Source organism: Anastrepha ludens, chromosome 2 (genome assembly GCF_028408465.1).
Source record: "Anastrepha ludens isolate Willacy chromosome 2, idAnaLude1.1, whole genome shotgun sequence".
Classification (NCBI taxonomy): domain Eukaryota; kingdom Metazoa; phylum Arthropoda; class Insecta; order Diptera; family Tephritidae; genus Anastrepha; species Anastrepha ludens.
In genome coordinates, this window is record NC_071498.1 from 23571635 (window position 1) to 23589126 (window position 17492).

A 17492-nucleotide genomic window follows, 5' to 3' on the forward strand; every position below is an offset into this window, starting at 1 on the left:
ACTAATTTAAGAAAAAAAATGATTTTGAGTGATAGAAAACTTTTTTTTTTTGTTTTTATAATCAGTAGATGCCAAAACCCGTTTTTTGAATGTTATTCGGAAGCATATTGTAGACGCACCTATGGCGCAAAATTAATCATCCAATTTTATTTTTGAACACATTTTTTTGCTAATGCGATTTTTTCGTGATGGAAATCTTTATTTCGAATTTTTCGCCGGTTGTCTCTTTGTAGACTCTTTGCAGCTGTCTAGTTCTCAAATGTCAAATGTGTATGACCTACGACGCCATCTGCAAAACTGAGAAACCTTTCGAAGGTGTGATTAATTTTGCGCCTCATTTGCCCCTCTCAAATAGGTAACAGGGCAGTAATCGTAAAACAAGAAACAATTTTACAGACCAATATTGACAAAGTGGTAAGGTAAGCAATTTTTTTAAGTTTTTCGAAGCTAAACCAGAAATTAGTTTAGAAATCAATAAAAAATTTTGAGGCGAATTTAATTAAATTTCAGCTTGGAAACATTGGTCAAACATACATCAAGTGTGTCCTAAATATATATACAGTCGGCGTGAAAAGAAAGTGTACACCACATGTGGGTGTTTTCTTGCACTTAAAGAATGCTCGCAATTTTTTTATATGCAGGAAAACAGCCAACACCGTCAGCAGGAAAAATTGTCAAAAATCAACGTAATTTTTGAGCCTCTCAGAAATTGCTCTTTCCTATAATAAAATGGGTTACAAAACTGCATACTAATAATTTGCCCGGAAATTCTGATTCAAAAGTTTGAAATTTCGATGAAAATTCGTCGAAAAATTTTATTCATTTCTTTTTTTTTCTTCTTCATAAAACAGTGACCAAAAAATCTTATTTATTATTTATATACTAGTATACAAATATTGGAAATTTTCTTTCATTAAGTTTTTACGCCCAATACTTCATTCATCAATTCCGCGATTTGCGGTACTTGAAACGCTGAGTTACCGGTATTGACATTCCTAATACGTATGTATGGATGCATATATGTACGCGTGAAACAAATATATATGTATGTGTATGCCCGTATAATTACTGTTTATGATTGTTGTGAAATTTAACAAATTGATGAATCAGTTGGCCGAGAGGCAATTAAATTGAATTTTATCAGTTTCTTGCTACTTACAGAAATCGTTGAAATTAGTTCTCAATAAGCCAAACAAAATTAACAATGCAGCGGGCAAGTACAGGTGTGGTACAGGGAATGCAAAGGTAATGGGCAAAAGGTATGCGCAAAATTAATCACCGTGTAAAACGATTTATAATTTTTGCTAAAGGCGTTGCACGTAAATCATATCTAACACTTGTGAAGTATAGAGACAGACAAATAATGGAGCTGGTGAAGATCAAAATACAGATTTCCATCGCTCAAAAATTATTTTATTTGGCGGAAAGGTTATTGAAAAAAAAAAAAAAAATTGGATGATTAATTTTATTTATTGTTTTTTTTTTTTTTGTTTTTTTTATCAACTCTAGGATCCTAGCGACGAGTACTCCTTTAGTATTGAAAATTAATAATTGCATTATAATAAAAAAAATATATTTTTATGTTTTAAAAAGCCTAAAAAACTATGCGCTTATTCTTAATTTTTCACGAACATAAAGAAATCATAATGAAGTGAATTTCTGTTTACCTGAAATAAAACTCAGTTTTCAATTCAGAAATAATTAAAATCAAAATTAAATTTTGCCTTTAAACTATAAATATTAGACCACTTTTTGGTTAACTTTTTTATTTAATTTCCTATTTTGTTGATTAAGAGCTGCGAAATAGCAATGAAACCGGGGTTCGGCCCTCGTCCGGGTAATCATCTTTAGACCACTCGCAGGCATCAGCTGTCTGTTAGTTGACTAAATGACAGTCCAAAGTCTTGTTAACAAGCACGCAGAAGAATTTTGGCGAAAGTAAACGCGAAAAAAGAAAATCAGTAATGGATTTCAAACGTAATAGTCTGATTAAATTATATTTGGGTTGAAAATCACAACCAGCGATTGTTCGTGAGCTCGAGCTACTTAAAGTAAATAAAGGTTTTGCTTATCGAACCATTCCTCGTTACAATGTTAGCATCGCAAAACATCAAAAGTCCGCAACGTCGCGTGAAATGGTTCAAAAAGCGAAGAAGCGACTTGAGCGAAATCGCCGACGAAGTGCCAATCAAATGACGAAAGAACTGAAAATATCTGATCGTAGCATCCGCCGCATGCTGAAACTAAGCTCAAAGTCATCTTTACCGAAAATTCAAGCCTTACAAGATGCAAAAGGCGCATGATCTCACACCAACGCAGCACCAAGTCAGACTTGAGAGAGCGAAAGAGTTGCTTCACTTGGTCGAAAGCGGTCAATTTCCGAACATTGTGTTTTCTGACGAGAAAATCGATTAACATCCAGGAGGCAGCACTCGCCGCAGATAATGGCTTGGGCCGCTGTAACCGCAGATGAGCCATCTCGACTCGTTTTCATCGAACCTGGTGTCAAGGTAAATGTGAAATATGTGAAGCCGTGGGCAGGCAAACACTTCGATGGCAGACCATCGACGTTTCAACAGAACTCGACACCGTCTCACAAAGCTCGAGTGAACCAAGAATGGCTAAAAAACAACATTCCGAACTTCATAACGTCTACACAATGCTCTCAAATTCACCAGATTGTAAAAAGGGAAGATGGGGAGTGGGTTTAATCTGCAGAAATTTCCTTGACTATCCTAGTAAATACTCATTTTCAGGAAGATTCTAACGCCCCAAGTGACATTGTCGACACGAGTAGGGTAGAGTTAACTGATGCTTCCGTATATTCTATCCTGTCTGTTGACAGAATCACCTGTGCAATCAATACTTTCAATCAATCAATGTGAAACTGAATGCGCTCTAAGAGTAAAGACATGCCAACTATCCCATTTAAATATCGAAAACAAAGCAGGGTGAAAGTATAATTCTTCTACTTTCTAACGATTATGGATTTAGTAATGCACACCTGGTATTGTATGAAGGAACCGGATCACTGAAGTTTAAAGATCTATGTAAGTGCAAAACGAAGATATTTCTTTTGACTGCGTGCAAGGCCACTTATGTGAATCTGATGATATGACCTCCAAATAAAGACAGCATAATCCTGCTTGGATCGCACGATGCCTATAAGTCTTACCTCATTTATCCTAATGGCGTTTGAAAGTTTGAGTGCTTATCATATCCGAGAGCATATTAAATCCAAATTAACTCCAGCTCAGCACGCTTACATCAAGAGGAAATCCACGTAAACAGTCTTACACGAAGTAGTAGGAACAGCGGAAAAATCTCGGAAGGGCAAACAATTCACTTTGGCGGCCTTCATAGATACTGAGGGTGATTTTAATAAAATTAGGACGGAGTCAATTGACACTGCGTTAGATAGACCAGAAGTGGGAACACCTGTCTGTCTCTGGATCTCATCCCTGCTTGGCTGTTAGGAAGTTAATGCGGTAGGAAGCTCCTCTTCTAGTAACTAGATTCGTGCACAGGGGGACGGCACAGTGCGGTATTCATTCGCCTCTCCTTTGGCTAGTAGCTATAAACGAAGCTCTGACAATGCTTAATAAGGGTGGGATTAAGGTAGTAGCACACTCCGATGACCTGATCCTAATGGTATCGAGACCGTTTCCCTCAGACATGGCTGAGATTTTGAAAAGTTCATTAGCTGTACTCAGTCGTTGAGCTGCCAGTTGCGGCCTCAGAATCTACTCTGATAAAACGGAGCTGGTGCTACTTACTAGAAAATATAATCCTCCACACTTTAGACTTCCCTGATTAAATAATCTCGTTCACCCGCTTGCATTAGAAATTAGGCATCTTGACTCCAAACTCCATTAGAAGTCACACATTAAAAATCGGGGGAAAAGGGCCAGTATAGCTTTTTACTCCTGCAAATCTATGTTCGGAAAAAAAGGGAGTCTCAAGCCGCAGGTAATTCTTTGGATGTTCAACGCACTGGCACTGCCAATGTTAACGTATGACTGCCTGGTTTAGTGGGAAGCACTTCGGAAGGGCTATGATATAACTAAACTAGAGAGGGTGCAAAAGATTGCTTGCATTGGTATAACCGAAACATGTAGAACTTGTCCCAGTGCTGTGCTTAATGTCATTTTGCACCTACTTTCCGACGAATTTCAAGTTATTTTCATTGCTGCTCAAAGGCTACCAGGTTAAAGGAGATTGACTTCTGAAGGCAATCTCACAAGAGGCAGTTCACGGTGTATTTTTATGAACTTCGTACCGATCACTCAATCGGCAAAGTGGAGTTTACTGGTCGTTCCACGGCAATCTTTCTAAGTAGGCAGGATTGGAACGAGGCGAAAATATGTACCGATGTTGGTACCTGGTACCTATGTGTTCCCTGACGGCTCCAAGATGGTATCGGGAGTCGGTGCCGGGGTTTTCTCAAAATCAGTCAATTTATCTATCTCCTTTAAACTGGCGAATACAGCTAGTGTTTTTCAGGCAGAAGTCTTTGCGATCCTGCGGGCTTGTCGAATGCTTAATGAACGCGGGATTGAGGGAGATATTAATATTTTCTCGGATAATCAAGCCGCAATCAAGGCTCTGCCGACGCCATGGTGCAGATCCAAACTGGTCAACTCCTGTAAGAAAACGAAGAGATCAAATCTTTTCGGTGTGAAGGTAACATTTATCCGATCTGGGTTCCAAGACATAGGAACATAGAGGGAAATTTAATTGTTGATGAGCTTGATAGGAACGCTCAAAGGTCTTCTACCCGGTGATCGGCATACCTCTGACTGTTGTTAAAGCGGAATTGTACAACTTATTTCTCGGTAAAGCGCAAAAGGGATGAAACTCCATTCTTTCGTGCGCTATTTCGAAAACTCTTTGGACCCAATACAATAGACGCAAGACTCTAAAAGTCCTGAGGACTTCACGCCATTTAATTTCAAAGCTCGTAGCAATGATCGGTGACATTGCATGATCGGCACACTCACAGAAAAGCTCGGTTTACCATTTAATTCCCATGGCACATTTTCTCGTTTTCTCTTTAAAGGCTCCTTTCTTCAACAGTTTGGGGCAGTGCGCTAAACTAAATCTCATCTACCTTCTGCATTACATTAACGGCTCTGGCTGGCTGGGAATATCTGCCTGTTGGAGGACTCATAATGGTATCGAAACGGCGCTTTATTGCTGCTTGGGGATTGCCAGAGTGGTGCTTGAATTATTTCACCTACTCGCCTAAATGAATAAATAAATATAAATGCAAAAAATAATATAAAAATAATTTCAAAAACTGAAAACTTTTTGCGTGTTACTTTTTCAACTACCCATAGAAGAGCGCAGACTTATGGCACTAAGTGTAGTTAGTGTGAATAAAGCCCACATTTATTTCTGCACTAATTGTATTATATTTGTGGTTGAACAAAGGATTTCGCGATTTCCATTTGTTCTGCTAAATATATTTATTTAGCTTGTTTGATTTGTTCAAATGTGCCTTTCGAGTACGTGCCATTTCCTAAGTTTACGCCAATGAAATACTGCTGATTATGAAATTGTTTTCTAAGCGTGGCTTATTTTTTGAATTTTGTTTTGTTTTTATTTCGAAGTTTCTTTTTTTTTTTTGTTGTGTTATTTTTTTGTTTTTAATAAAGCACCATCTGTGTTGTGTTGCAGCTGAAGTGTTTGTTCAAAGAGTCGATTGAAAACACGAGCCAGTTTCAAAATGCGATGCGCAATAGACAGAAAAAGATATGCAGTTTTTTGCTTATTTGGTTTGAAGTTTGTTTTTGATGAACAAATAAATAAACTTGGAAAAGCATAACAACTGCGCTCAACTCAACGCCTGAAAACTAAAAATATCTGTTCTAGAAAATGGTCCGAACGTGCCGGAAATTGTGTTGACAACCAGCAGCTTATAACGGTAAATGAAATGAATGCACTTAAAATAAATTGCATAAACTTTGAAGCGTTCGCAATCTCTGGTTTATTTGTCGCCAGGGCGCTAATGGCCGTTATGCTAAAGCAGAAATATTTGCTTACAATACGTTTACATGTAGGCAGTTGGGAGGTGTTTCCAGCTGTGCGCTTTTCACATACAAGCCACCTGTTGCCTCATTTTCATGTTTGTTTGCCTTAATTTACCGATTTCCACAAACTCCTAATACCCATATACACCACTATAGTATTTTTCAGATGCCTTGCGTGGCATAAGTGGAGCGCATTATTTTTCTACAATTGCTTTTTATTATTTTCCATTATTATTACTTTTTGCGCATGGCAAGCGCGGCGCATGCGCCTGAACTTACAAACAAACGCACAGCCAACAACTTCTGATTCCTCAGCGGGCGCAGTGCTTTGTGTTTGTTTTAATTGCGGAAGCTATAGTCATTAAGGAAGAAGGAAAAAACGGTGTAAAAGTAATGTAAATATTTTATTACATAGTCAAGTTTTTGTTTAAATTAAGTTGTATATGCAACTGAGTGCATACTTGGCAAATATTTATGCATGCATTTATAAAACTATGTTGTACCTCAATGTTTGCGCACACGGCAAGTGGGAGCCCGTCGTCAAGCATAAACATTAGCTATGCATGCATTTTGCTGTTTTATGTTGTTAATAGATCGTCAGAAAGTTAAGTGAAAATTACTCAATTATGTAAACAAACCTGAAAGGAAAAAGAAAAAAAAAGATAATAGAAATAAATGTTCAATATTTTACTTTTGCTGTAAGAAAGTTGAATGAATATTTTTAATTTTTGGATATATAATATGTATGTACATATACTTTTAGCAATTTCTAGGATTACAATATACAGTGGCTCACAGCTTATTTCATGCAAGCACTTGTTTACGTCGTGGCGGCGGCTAGTCGCTTGGTTAACATTATTTTGTTCTATGCAATTTGTAGTATGTTTGTGATCTCCAAGTGGACAATGTAAAAATATACATATGTACATATAAGAAATGGGCCGACGTACTACGATTGAACAGCGAGAACTGGTCATCAAGCATTTTCAAAGCGGAAAGCCGCAGCGAAAAATTGCGGAAATAGTTTGTTTGATCATGAAAATCGGGTGCAAAATAAAGACCGATGTGCCCCAAATCAAATTTTTGACGAACGTGATGAGCGTTTAATTGTTCGAAAAATAAAAGAAATCCCAAGGCTATCGGCTCCAAAGGTGCTAAACGAAATTCAGCAGGAAGTGGGCAAATCATGTTGCACCGAAACCGTGCGACGGGTACTACGTGAAAAGAACTTTAATGATCGAGCAGCACGAAAGAAGCCATTCAATAATAGAAAAAATCAATTGAGCCGAGTTGCCTTCGCCAGAGTGCTCGAAATTAAAGATTTTGATTTCTGGCTATTCGGGCTCAGATGGAATGTCTTACGTCTGGCGGAAACCTAATATAGAATTCCACAAAAACAACATAAAACGGACCATGGTGTAATGGCAGCCGGAGTCAGAAATTTAGTGTTTGTCGAGGGTATTATAGACAAAACAATGTAACTCAATGTTCTAAAAGATAATCTACTCCAAAGTGCTGCGAGACTTGGAATACCTGAGGATTTCCGTTTCTACCAGGACAATGACCCTAAACATAAGGCGGCAATCGTGCAGACATAGCTCATGCCCAACCACCGGCTCAATCACCTGACATAAACGTAATCGAGAATTTATGGTCATTACTGTAAACAAAAATCCACACGCATCACATAAACAATAGGGATCAGATAAAAACCGTCATTTTGCAGGAGTGGAACAAAATCGGGCCGGAAGTAACGAAAAGCTAATGGAGACAATGCCACAAAGGTTAAAAGCTGTTAATAAAGCCAAAGTACTGAATCATTTTTAAATCATTAGTTTAACTTAAATTTAAGAAAAAATGAATACTGCATGAAATGAGCTGTGACATACAATTTTTAACTGTTCTGTGTTTTTGTTTTTTATATTTTTTATTTAAAGCTTAAAAAAATATACGAAGTACCTTTCTAATATTTAAATGTTTCCAAAAAAGTACTGCATTCGAAGTTTTAGTAGTTCGCCTCAATGAAATAAGCTATACAGTGGTATTTTTTTTGTCTTAGATTTTTATTGAGATACGAGTATACGCTGCGTTAAATAACAACAACACGTGGACTTTTTTATTTATCTAAGATATGTGGGGTATACTTAAGGTTTTAAGTCTCTTATAGTACATGAATAGGATGTAAGTTATAAAATTTAAAATCTTATTTTTAGTACAACTTAAAACTAAAACCTAACAGTCTTATATAAAGGGTCCGCCATATAACTTTACGGAATTAAAAATGCTATAAAAAAGAAACTACTCAATATTTTTCCAAACTGTTTTTTTTATTTTGAAGTACAATCCTTTCGGTTAATGATGAAACACAACTGGACCAATTTGGACTTTGTACGGTGTCATATCAAGGTCTTTACGCAAAATTCGTCTCAATGATGTCTCCGAAATGTCCAATTGTTGAGAACGACGGTGAACTGATGTTCCTGGTGATTCACGAACACTCTCGGCCACAGCAGCAATATTTTCGGGTGTACGCACGGTTTTTGGTCGGTCACGCGTTGGTTTGTCAATAAGTAACCCAGTTTCTCTTACTTTTTTCGCAAAGTAACCGTGCTTTTCTTCTTCCCATTGCCGTACGTAATTTTCGTACACATCCTGCAACATTAAAATGATTTTCAAAGTAATGTCGCAATATTTCCCAGCGTTCTTTGAGCGTATACACAACCATTTTCGTTCAGCGGAAGAATAAAACTAATTTTCTGTCAAATCAGATGACAGCTAAGTGTTACCATTCTTCAAATAATACCCAGTTCAAATCCGTAACGATAGATGGCGGGCCCTGCATACATATACGAGGTGACAAAAATCTACGCTCCCCCTCTTTTTAATTTTTTTTTGTCGGAACAACTAGCGAGTACAGCACTCAGACAACATGAAGTCCATTGTACGGCACTCGGATTCCCTTTTTAATTTTCTTTAAATCTACCCGACCTCCGAAGAAATCTGAGTAGGTCTTATGGTGCGAACGAGGCAAGGTGGATGCTTCTTAACATATCAGTGCCAAAGACCTCAAGCCTGATTCGAGTGAAGGCCAGGCAGACGCACAGAAAGTGATCCGCCGTCTCATCCTATTTTTAAATATTGAAATTCATTAAAATTCTCACTGGAAGCTTAATACAGATTCAAATTCAACACCTTTGTTGTTTACTATCTCATTAGTTACGCTGGTGACAAAAAATTATCGCCGTAATGCCTCTTAACCGGTTCTAACGGTACTTATTGTAAATAGTAAGACGAATGTTAAAAGTGTGTGGATAGTGTGGTATTTTGTGTTGTTAGGACGATAATTTGGTAAAGAAAGCTGTAATTTATTTAAGCTATTAGTATATCGGTTTTCAGTAGAATTCAGTGGGGACGCTTACAATGGAAGCAAAAGGAAGAGAAACTGGCATTGGCAAGAGGAAAATCATAACGAAATTGTGGAGAGAAGGCCGAAACTATCGAAAAATTTGAACACCAACCTGGCCTTGACCATCAGTTCGGACATAATTTAAAACTGTAAAAATACAGGAATTATAACTTCACGCATTGAGTATTAATACAAATTCTCGCCAATTGCCTCTTTAACCAAAAATTTAGTGATAAAACTCTATCTTATTAATCCCTCATGTTTCAAGACTAAGAGTAGGACGTCCTTGTAAATTAATAGAAAGGGAAAAGCGCAATGTTATATGGTTTGGAAAGGAAGGTGCATTGTTAACTGTTTCGAAAGTGTAAGATGAAATAAGGAATAAGTTTCAAAAATATATTGGAGGTTGAATTAGTTTTAAAGGTGACACACAGATGGCGCTATTTATCACTTTATCGCGTTGGCAATACTGAATATATATTCATGACAAAGCCTCATCCCTAGGCTTTGTTTATCAGTATCTGCCATTTCGCTGAAGTATAAACAACGCAGTGTTTTCGTGCTCCGAGTATGTCAACTTTCGTGCCGTCGAAACGCAATTTGCGGGAAGCTTTGCTTTTCTGCTTCAATTTGAAAAAAAATACAGCCCAAGCCCGTGAATTGCTGCAGGAGGCCTACCCAGACCATACTCCGTCGATTTCAACATGTGAGTACTGGTTTCGACGATTCAAAAGTGGTGATTTTCACACCGAAGACAAGGAGCGTCTTGGCCAGCCCAAAAAGTTCGAGGACGCGGAATTGGGGGAATTGGTAAACGAGGACTCGTGCCAAACCCAAGAAGAGCTTGCTGAATCATTGGGCGTTGATAAATCAACCGTTTGCAAGCGTCTAAAAGCGATGGGTATGATCCAAAAGCAAGGACATTGGGTCCCGTACGAGTTGAAGCTGCGCGACGTCGAACGGCGACTTTTTACGTGCGAATTGCTGATAGAGCGACAAAATCGGAAGGGTTTTTTGCATCGGGTGGTGACTGGCGACGAAAAATGGATCCACTACGATAACCCAAAACGCAAAAAATCATGGGGTTTGCCCGGCCACGCATCAACGTCGACGGCCAAGCAGAATATTCACGGCAAGAAAATCATGCTCTGCATTTGGTGGAATCAGGTCGGCGTCGTATATTTTGAGCTGCTCCAACCGGGCGAAACAATCACGGGGGATCGTTACCGACTGCAATTGATGCGTTTAAGCCGGGCATTGAAAGAAAAACGGCCGGAAACGGTAAAAAGGCAAGACAAGGTTATTTTGCAACATGACAACGCTCGGCCGCATGTTGCTCAACCTGTCAAAAAATACCTTGGAACGCTTGGCTGGGAAGTGTTACCCCACCCGCCGTATAGTCCAGACATAGCTCCCTCCGATTATCATTTGTTCCGCCATATGAGTCTCGATTTGGCGGACCAGCGGTTCTCCTCGTACGAGGCTACCAAAATATGGGTTGAGTCATGGATAGCCAAGCAGCGGCCAGAATTTTGGAGAAACGGCATCCGGAAATTGCCCGAAAGATGGGCGAAAGTTGTAGCTAGCGATGGCCAATACTTCAAATAAAATATTTTGTACCGTTTTTTCACAATAAAGCCCCAAATCTTCGAAAAAAACCTTTAAAACTAATTCAACCTCCCATGCAACCTTTATTGCTTCAACTGCCAGAAGAATCTTAAGGAAAACCGGCTATGATGAAAGAGTTGATAGGAGGAGCCATTTATTTGCGTAATAAATAGGAAAGAATGTATTGCTTTCGCAAATGAGCTCGTACACACGTTTACAGAATTTTGGAAATAAGTTATTGTATTTTTGCGGATAAAAGCAAGTTTTGCATTTTTGGTATCAAAAGAAGAAAACTTGTGCTGAGGAAATCCGGTACAGCGCTGAATAAAGAAAATACATATATACCAATAGTGAAACATGGTGGTGGTGGGGTGATAGTTTCGGTGTGTAAGGCAGCTGGTGATGTGGGGAAATTGCAGTTTTTTTTTTTCTTTAAATTGATGGATCAGCTTGCTTATTTAACACTAGATATAATAGCTATTTAAATATACCTATTTCTACCAAAACCAGTCAAAATGACTGGTGTACAGGAAAAACTGCTTATTATGACTTTCAGTCTTTATAAACTCCTAAAAAAATACAAAAAAAGTCGAACATTATTAGTTGTAATAGATACATGAATTTAGAGACATCCTCAAATAGCAAAATACTTACATAATTGTTTACAGTTTGTCGATCACAATTTCTACATAGGCAAATTTTCATGTGTGTACACTCTCCGTATATATTTTTTTTGGATATCTTACAAATATTTGTAGTCGGATTATTATTGCAATATTTTATTTGGCACCATTTGCGTACAGAACCCGTGACACTTGTAGTTGTAATATCAGATTCGTGTAGTTTTTGCCGTGAAGTCTGAAATTCTGAAGCAAGTTCTTTTACTAATCTAAACACGTGCCCCCGACTGTCGGTTCTACGTTACCAGAACGACCCAGGTTCACTATATATCCGGTCAAGGATTGTCACTTCAGCAGCACTCCACGTACATGTAAGGGGAATATTTTTGTTGCTACAACAACAACAACAACTGATCTAAACAGAAAGTCTATGAGAATGTGAGATATTTTCTCCAGTCGTGTTTTTGTACAAAATATAGGTTGGGCCATGTAAAATTTACTTTTTGAATCAGCTGTAAAAAAAACGAATTAATATTTTTTCAAACTGGCCACGCCTGGCTTTACAGTAGGCCATTCGATCAACCCAATTTTTAAGCACATTTTCGATTGTTTGGGCTCCAATTTCATGAATGGCAACTTCGATTTTGTGTTTTAAAGCATCAAACGTCTCTGGATGGTTCGCATAGCATTTGTCCTTAACGGCTCCCCACAAAAAATAGTCCAACGGGCTTAAATCACAGCTCCGAGGCGGCCAATTGATATCGGAATTCAAAAACGGTAGCCAAAAGTTCGAGTGCAACTTTGGCAGTGTGACATGTCCATGACAGTGTCCATGTCATCCTCTTCAATTTTTGGAATCAACTCGTTGAGCATGTCACGGTAATGCTCGCCATTTACTGTAACCGCGGCTCCTCGCTAATTTTCGAAAAAAAATGCCCCGATGATGCCGCCAGACCAAAAACCGCACCAAACGATGACTCGTTGTGGATGCATTTGCTTCTCTACAGTAACGTGTGGATTTTCTGAGCCCCAAATCCGACAATTTTGTTTATTGACGTAGCCACCGATGTGAAAATGAGCTTCATCAGAAAAGAAGATGAAGACTCACCACTTTGGAAATAGGTTTTCAATATTTCCCAATTTTGTTCAAGCGTATAGCGTCCTATTTCGTAAATGTCAAACCTTTAAGTAAATTATGAACACATTTGACGTGCCATTTGTGTTACCATTCTCAAAAAAATAGGTGGTTCAAAAAGCAAACGCTATATGGCCCACCCTGTACTCAGCTGTTTATTCCGGCCAGATTATAAAACGATATAGTTTCAGGTACAATAATTTCTTAGCAGCTTTATCAATTTTGATGTGTTTATGCTTTGTACTTAGTATAAGCAATTTTTTGGTACAACAAGGTTGAAAACGTGGAAGTTTTCGAAAATTCCCTTTTGTTTGCACGTATTTTTTCAAGCAATGAAGTATTTTTAGATCTTAATTTTAACGCCGAAGGAATACTTTGGTATACGGTTCAAGACGTTTCATTACGACAAACTCGCATTTCGAGACTGGTATTTCTCTAAATACAGTTAGCCACAATTCGTCTCTACCCCCGATGCCAGCCAAAAATTTATACCAAATTTTTGTGGTTTGTTTGGCATATACGAAGTAAATCTGTATCTGGCCTTCGTTGGAAACAGTTGCGCATCCACGGCAATATGAGGTCCCGGTTCGGAGCAGTTTTGACTGTTTTTAATAACTTTGTCCCAAACTGCTGAAACTAGAGCATCCGTCTGTTTGCAATAAAACCTCGTCCTCACATAGAGCTGGAGATAAATGATGGTCCCCACTTGTTGTTCTACAAATATTGAAGCCTCAAAGTATTTTCTTCGTACGCCCCACGTGCGAACAATATTGCAATAAATACCTTCAATTTTGCTTGCGTAATTGTTCAGTTTCTCCCCAAAACTCGAGAGGCTTCTAACTCAGTACAAATACTTACAGTGAGTCAATAAAGTTTAAGTACACATATCAGTCAGATAAAAAAATTCATATGTTTCATTCAATTTACATAAAAATTTATTAGAGCTTGTATAATTCACATTGTAATTAAAGTAAGGAACATAAAACCATTCTTTTCAATTCATTACATACTAGCTTTAAAAAATAATAAACAAAAAACTTTGCACTATCGTGATTTCACTTAAAAAAAGTTTAAGTACACTTTATAAATAATATTAAAAAAAGAACAAAAACAAAAAACGTGGAATAAATTAATATTTTGTTGGTCCTCCACCTGCATCGATAACAGCTTGTAAGCGTCTACGAATGCTTCTCACTAACCTTTTAGTGTCATTTTCTGCGATTTTGCCCCACTCCTCTGATAACGCATTTTTAAGCGATCCCTTTGAGGTTATATTATGTTTCCGAATTCTTTTTTCTAACAAATCCCAGACATGTTCAATGGGATTTGGGTCCGGTGATTGTGGGGCAGTATGCAGTTGTTTGCAGTTGTAAAGGAGCCATTCCTTAACTAAATATGACGTGTGCTTGGGGTCGTTATCCTGCTAAAAAAGAAATGTATTTTCATCGAGCCCCAATTGCGTTGCACTTTGCTTAAGATTGCTGGGTAAAATGCTTAGATATGAATGCTTATCCATAGTAGTTTCAATAAAGACCATTTTACCCACACCAGCTGCCGCCATACACCCCCAAATCATTATGTTACCGCCACCGTGTTTGACAGTCGGTATTAAATTTTTTATCTGCATCTCCTCATTAGGCTTTCTCCATATTTTTGTCGCTCCATCCGGTCCATAAATATTATATTTAGATTCATCGCTAAATAATACGTTATCCCAAAAGGAATCTGGCTTTTCTAAGTGCTTCTTTGCAAAATCCAAACGTTTTTTATTAATAGGTGATATTAGAGGTTTTCTACGTGTTTTACAAAAACAACAACGCAACAATACATATTTGCGTGTTGTACTTAAACTTTTTTGCGTAATTTTAGCGCTCATTGAGGGTTATTTTACGTATGCATCTAAAATGTATAACGGGAACAACAAAAAAAACCGGTGTTCATGACAAGATATTGCATGAAGTTTTTTTTAACATAACTATGATAATTCTTAGTGTTTGTAAGAAATAACAAGGTGTACTTAAACTTTATTGACTCACTGTATATGTTTCAAAATATGGCTGTAATAGGAATACAATAGCAACGGCTCAATGCCGATAGCGAAACGAACGAAGGCACTTGACGATATATTCCTCATGATTCCTCCGAAATCACACGTTTCTGCATAGAAAAATGCACCAGTCATTTTGACTGGGTCTGGATAAATGTCAATAGCAAAAAAATATCTTTGTTATTAATATACATACATATATGAAGTAACATTAAGTTCATAAAATGTATGATCCACTTATAGCTACAAAAATCTTAGCATCATTTCGGAAAGCAAATGTTATACGAGTATGTAGTAGAAATTTTGAATTGCAATCGCACACCCAGTCAAAATGACTGCTCTGGTAAATCTAGTGTTAAATATTACAGAACAAAATTAAAAAAAGGTGTTTATAAAAGCCCGAAGCAGACGTTCTTAATCTGCCCAGCTTGAACATTATCAACAACTTTATTAATGTGGTCAGAGCAACTCAACATAGAACACTATTAGCAATAAACAGTTTTGGAATGTCCTCCACACTCTTACTAACTACATACATACATATACTGGCAACACGAATGACTTGGCAGCATTAAGGCAAAGCCAATTATCATAGGCCCACTGTGAAGTTGCATACAGATTAGTGTTACAACATAAATCCTCAACAAGAGCATGCCATCAGCATAAGCGTGGGCATTGCCATACTGAGACACAGAGAATACATAGTTTACAAAAAGACTAAACAAAAGCGCGCCAAGGACAGAACCTTGCGGCGCACTGGAGTTAAACATGACAGCCTTGCAAGTCACTTTTTGGCATCTTCCTGCAAGGCAGCTTGACAGAGCTATCCGAAAAGCTGAAAAAATATCCAAGGTTTTTGCAAAGAAGGGCAAGATTTGTAAGGGCAAATGCTTTAGAAAAATCCCTAAAGCAGAGTTAGAGAAGTGTTAGAGCATCATTTTCAAATTGTATCCTAGCGTTGTCAATTATTTTCCACATGGCTGTAAAGCAGCAGTGTTTCTGTTTAAACCCTGACTGCAATGATGATAGCAGGTTATTTCGTTCAATTAATGATTGTGATGCCATCAGAAACTCACATGCTTTGCACAAATTTTGACAATTTATTTCTTTCGAAATTAATTTGATAATTTTTTTACAAAAATATACTTGATTATCTTATTAAAATGATATCTAAGTCTAACATTTTGTGCCCGCTCATTTCACATGTAATCTTATACAGTCGTTCTTCAGACGGCAACGAAATAAAATGAGTGGAGACTGTACTGATTTTTGTCGTATTTCACTAACAGAATCCCAATTTTTTCATAAACAAACCGCTACTATGACCCCGGTGATGTTAGCCAATCAGCTGAGAGAGCCGGTTAACGGTCTGAACTTGACCACACCTTCCGAATTCTTTTCTCTATGGGAATGAGCTGATGAGCTGACGTAACCGAGTATGTGGCAGTGGTTCGTTTACGATGAAACTGTGATTGTGTGGTGATACAGAAAAACTGAAATAAATAAATAAACGATCACTAATAATACAGCATTGCCATCCGAAGAACGACTGATTGGAAGAGTGTGAGAATACACGTGAAATGAGCGGGCATATTTCTGCTGCAGAATGCGCTATGAAGGGGCAACTGAAGTTACTATCACACAAGTTAACTTCGGATGGCCAAATCTTGTAATCTGTCGTGCTTGAAACCTATTTGCCACTGTTCTCGTGCACGTAATCGGCATTTCATGTCTGCAACGACAAGATCGCCCTGCGTTAGTTGAAGTTGACCATGAAACAGACTGAGAAGCAGTTCAATTAAATTAAAATTCGAAACCTTACGGTCAGGGTTCAATTTACTTATTGACAAAAACAAAACAAAAAAAAACATACATATAAATAAAATTAGAAAAACTTTCTACACTCTACACCTTAAAGAAAAAGTGCTAATTGCCAGCTAATCTCTCCGAAAATCACCTTACTCATTTGCCATTAATTATTAGATTTTTCAAGAAAATACTTTAAAAAAATATTCAGTATTTATCAAAGACAGCAACTGAAAAAAACAAACATACAAATTAATTGACAACAGAAATCGCTATAATTGTTTGTCACCACAAGTGTTACTTCCTCCGCCATTTCGTTTTTCCACCCGCTTATATGTAAAAGTAACTGTTGATCGCTTGTCATGACATTCATCACCGGCTTATCGCTGCGGCATTGCTAAGACACTACCACGTTGAAAAAAAATCGGCATTAGTCGCGCAGTGCTTGCTGACATCTTCAACAATGTGGTTTATTAATCGGCGACAACAACAACAACTGCAATTCAAACGCTGACAAGCATGATCAACAACGGCAATAACAATAAAGCGGGATAAAAGGCTTAATACAGCTATCAGCCGGATCGTTTATCAGGCGCTATGTCAGATTTTAGCCAAAGAAGCGAAACAGCGTGAGCGAATATTGTTGATGGCATCGCATCGCTTTTCCTGTTGCTAGCATCGCCTTCGCCTTCATCTCCACTCCCTCTCCATCTTCGTCTTCGCCATCGTCATTGTCATCATTACGGCTTTTACTGCCACTTTTGTTGTTGTGTTGATCGCCGAGTGATGATGCACCGCAGAGTGTGAAGTGCAAACAAAATAGGCAAAAAAACTGCTG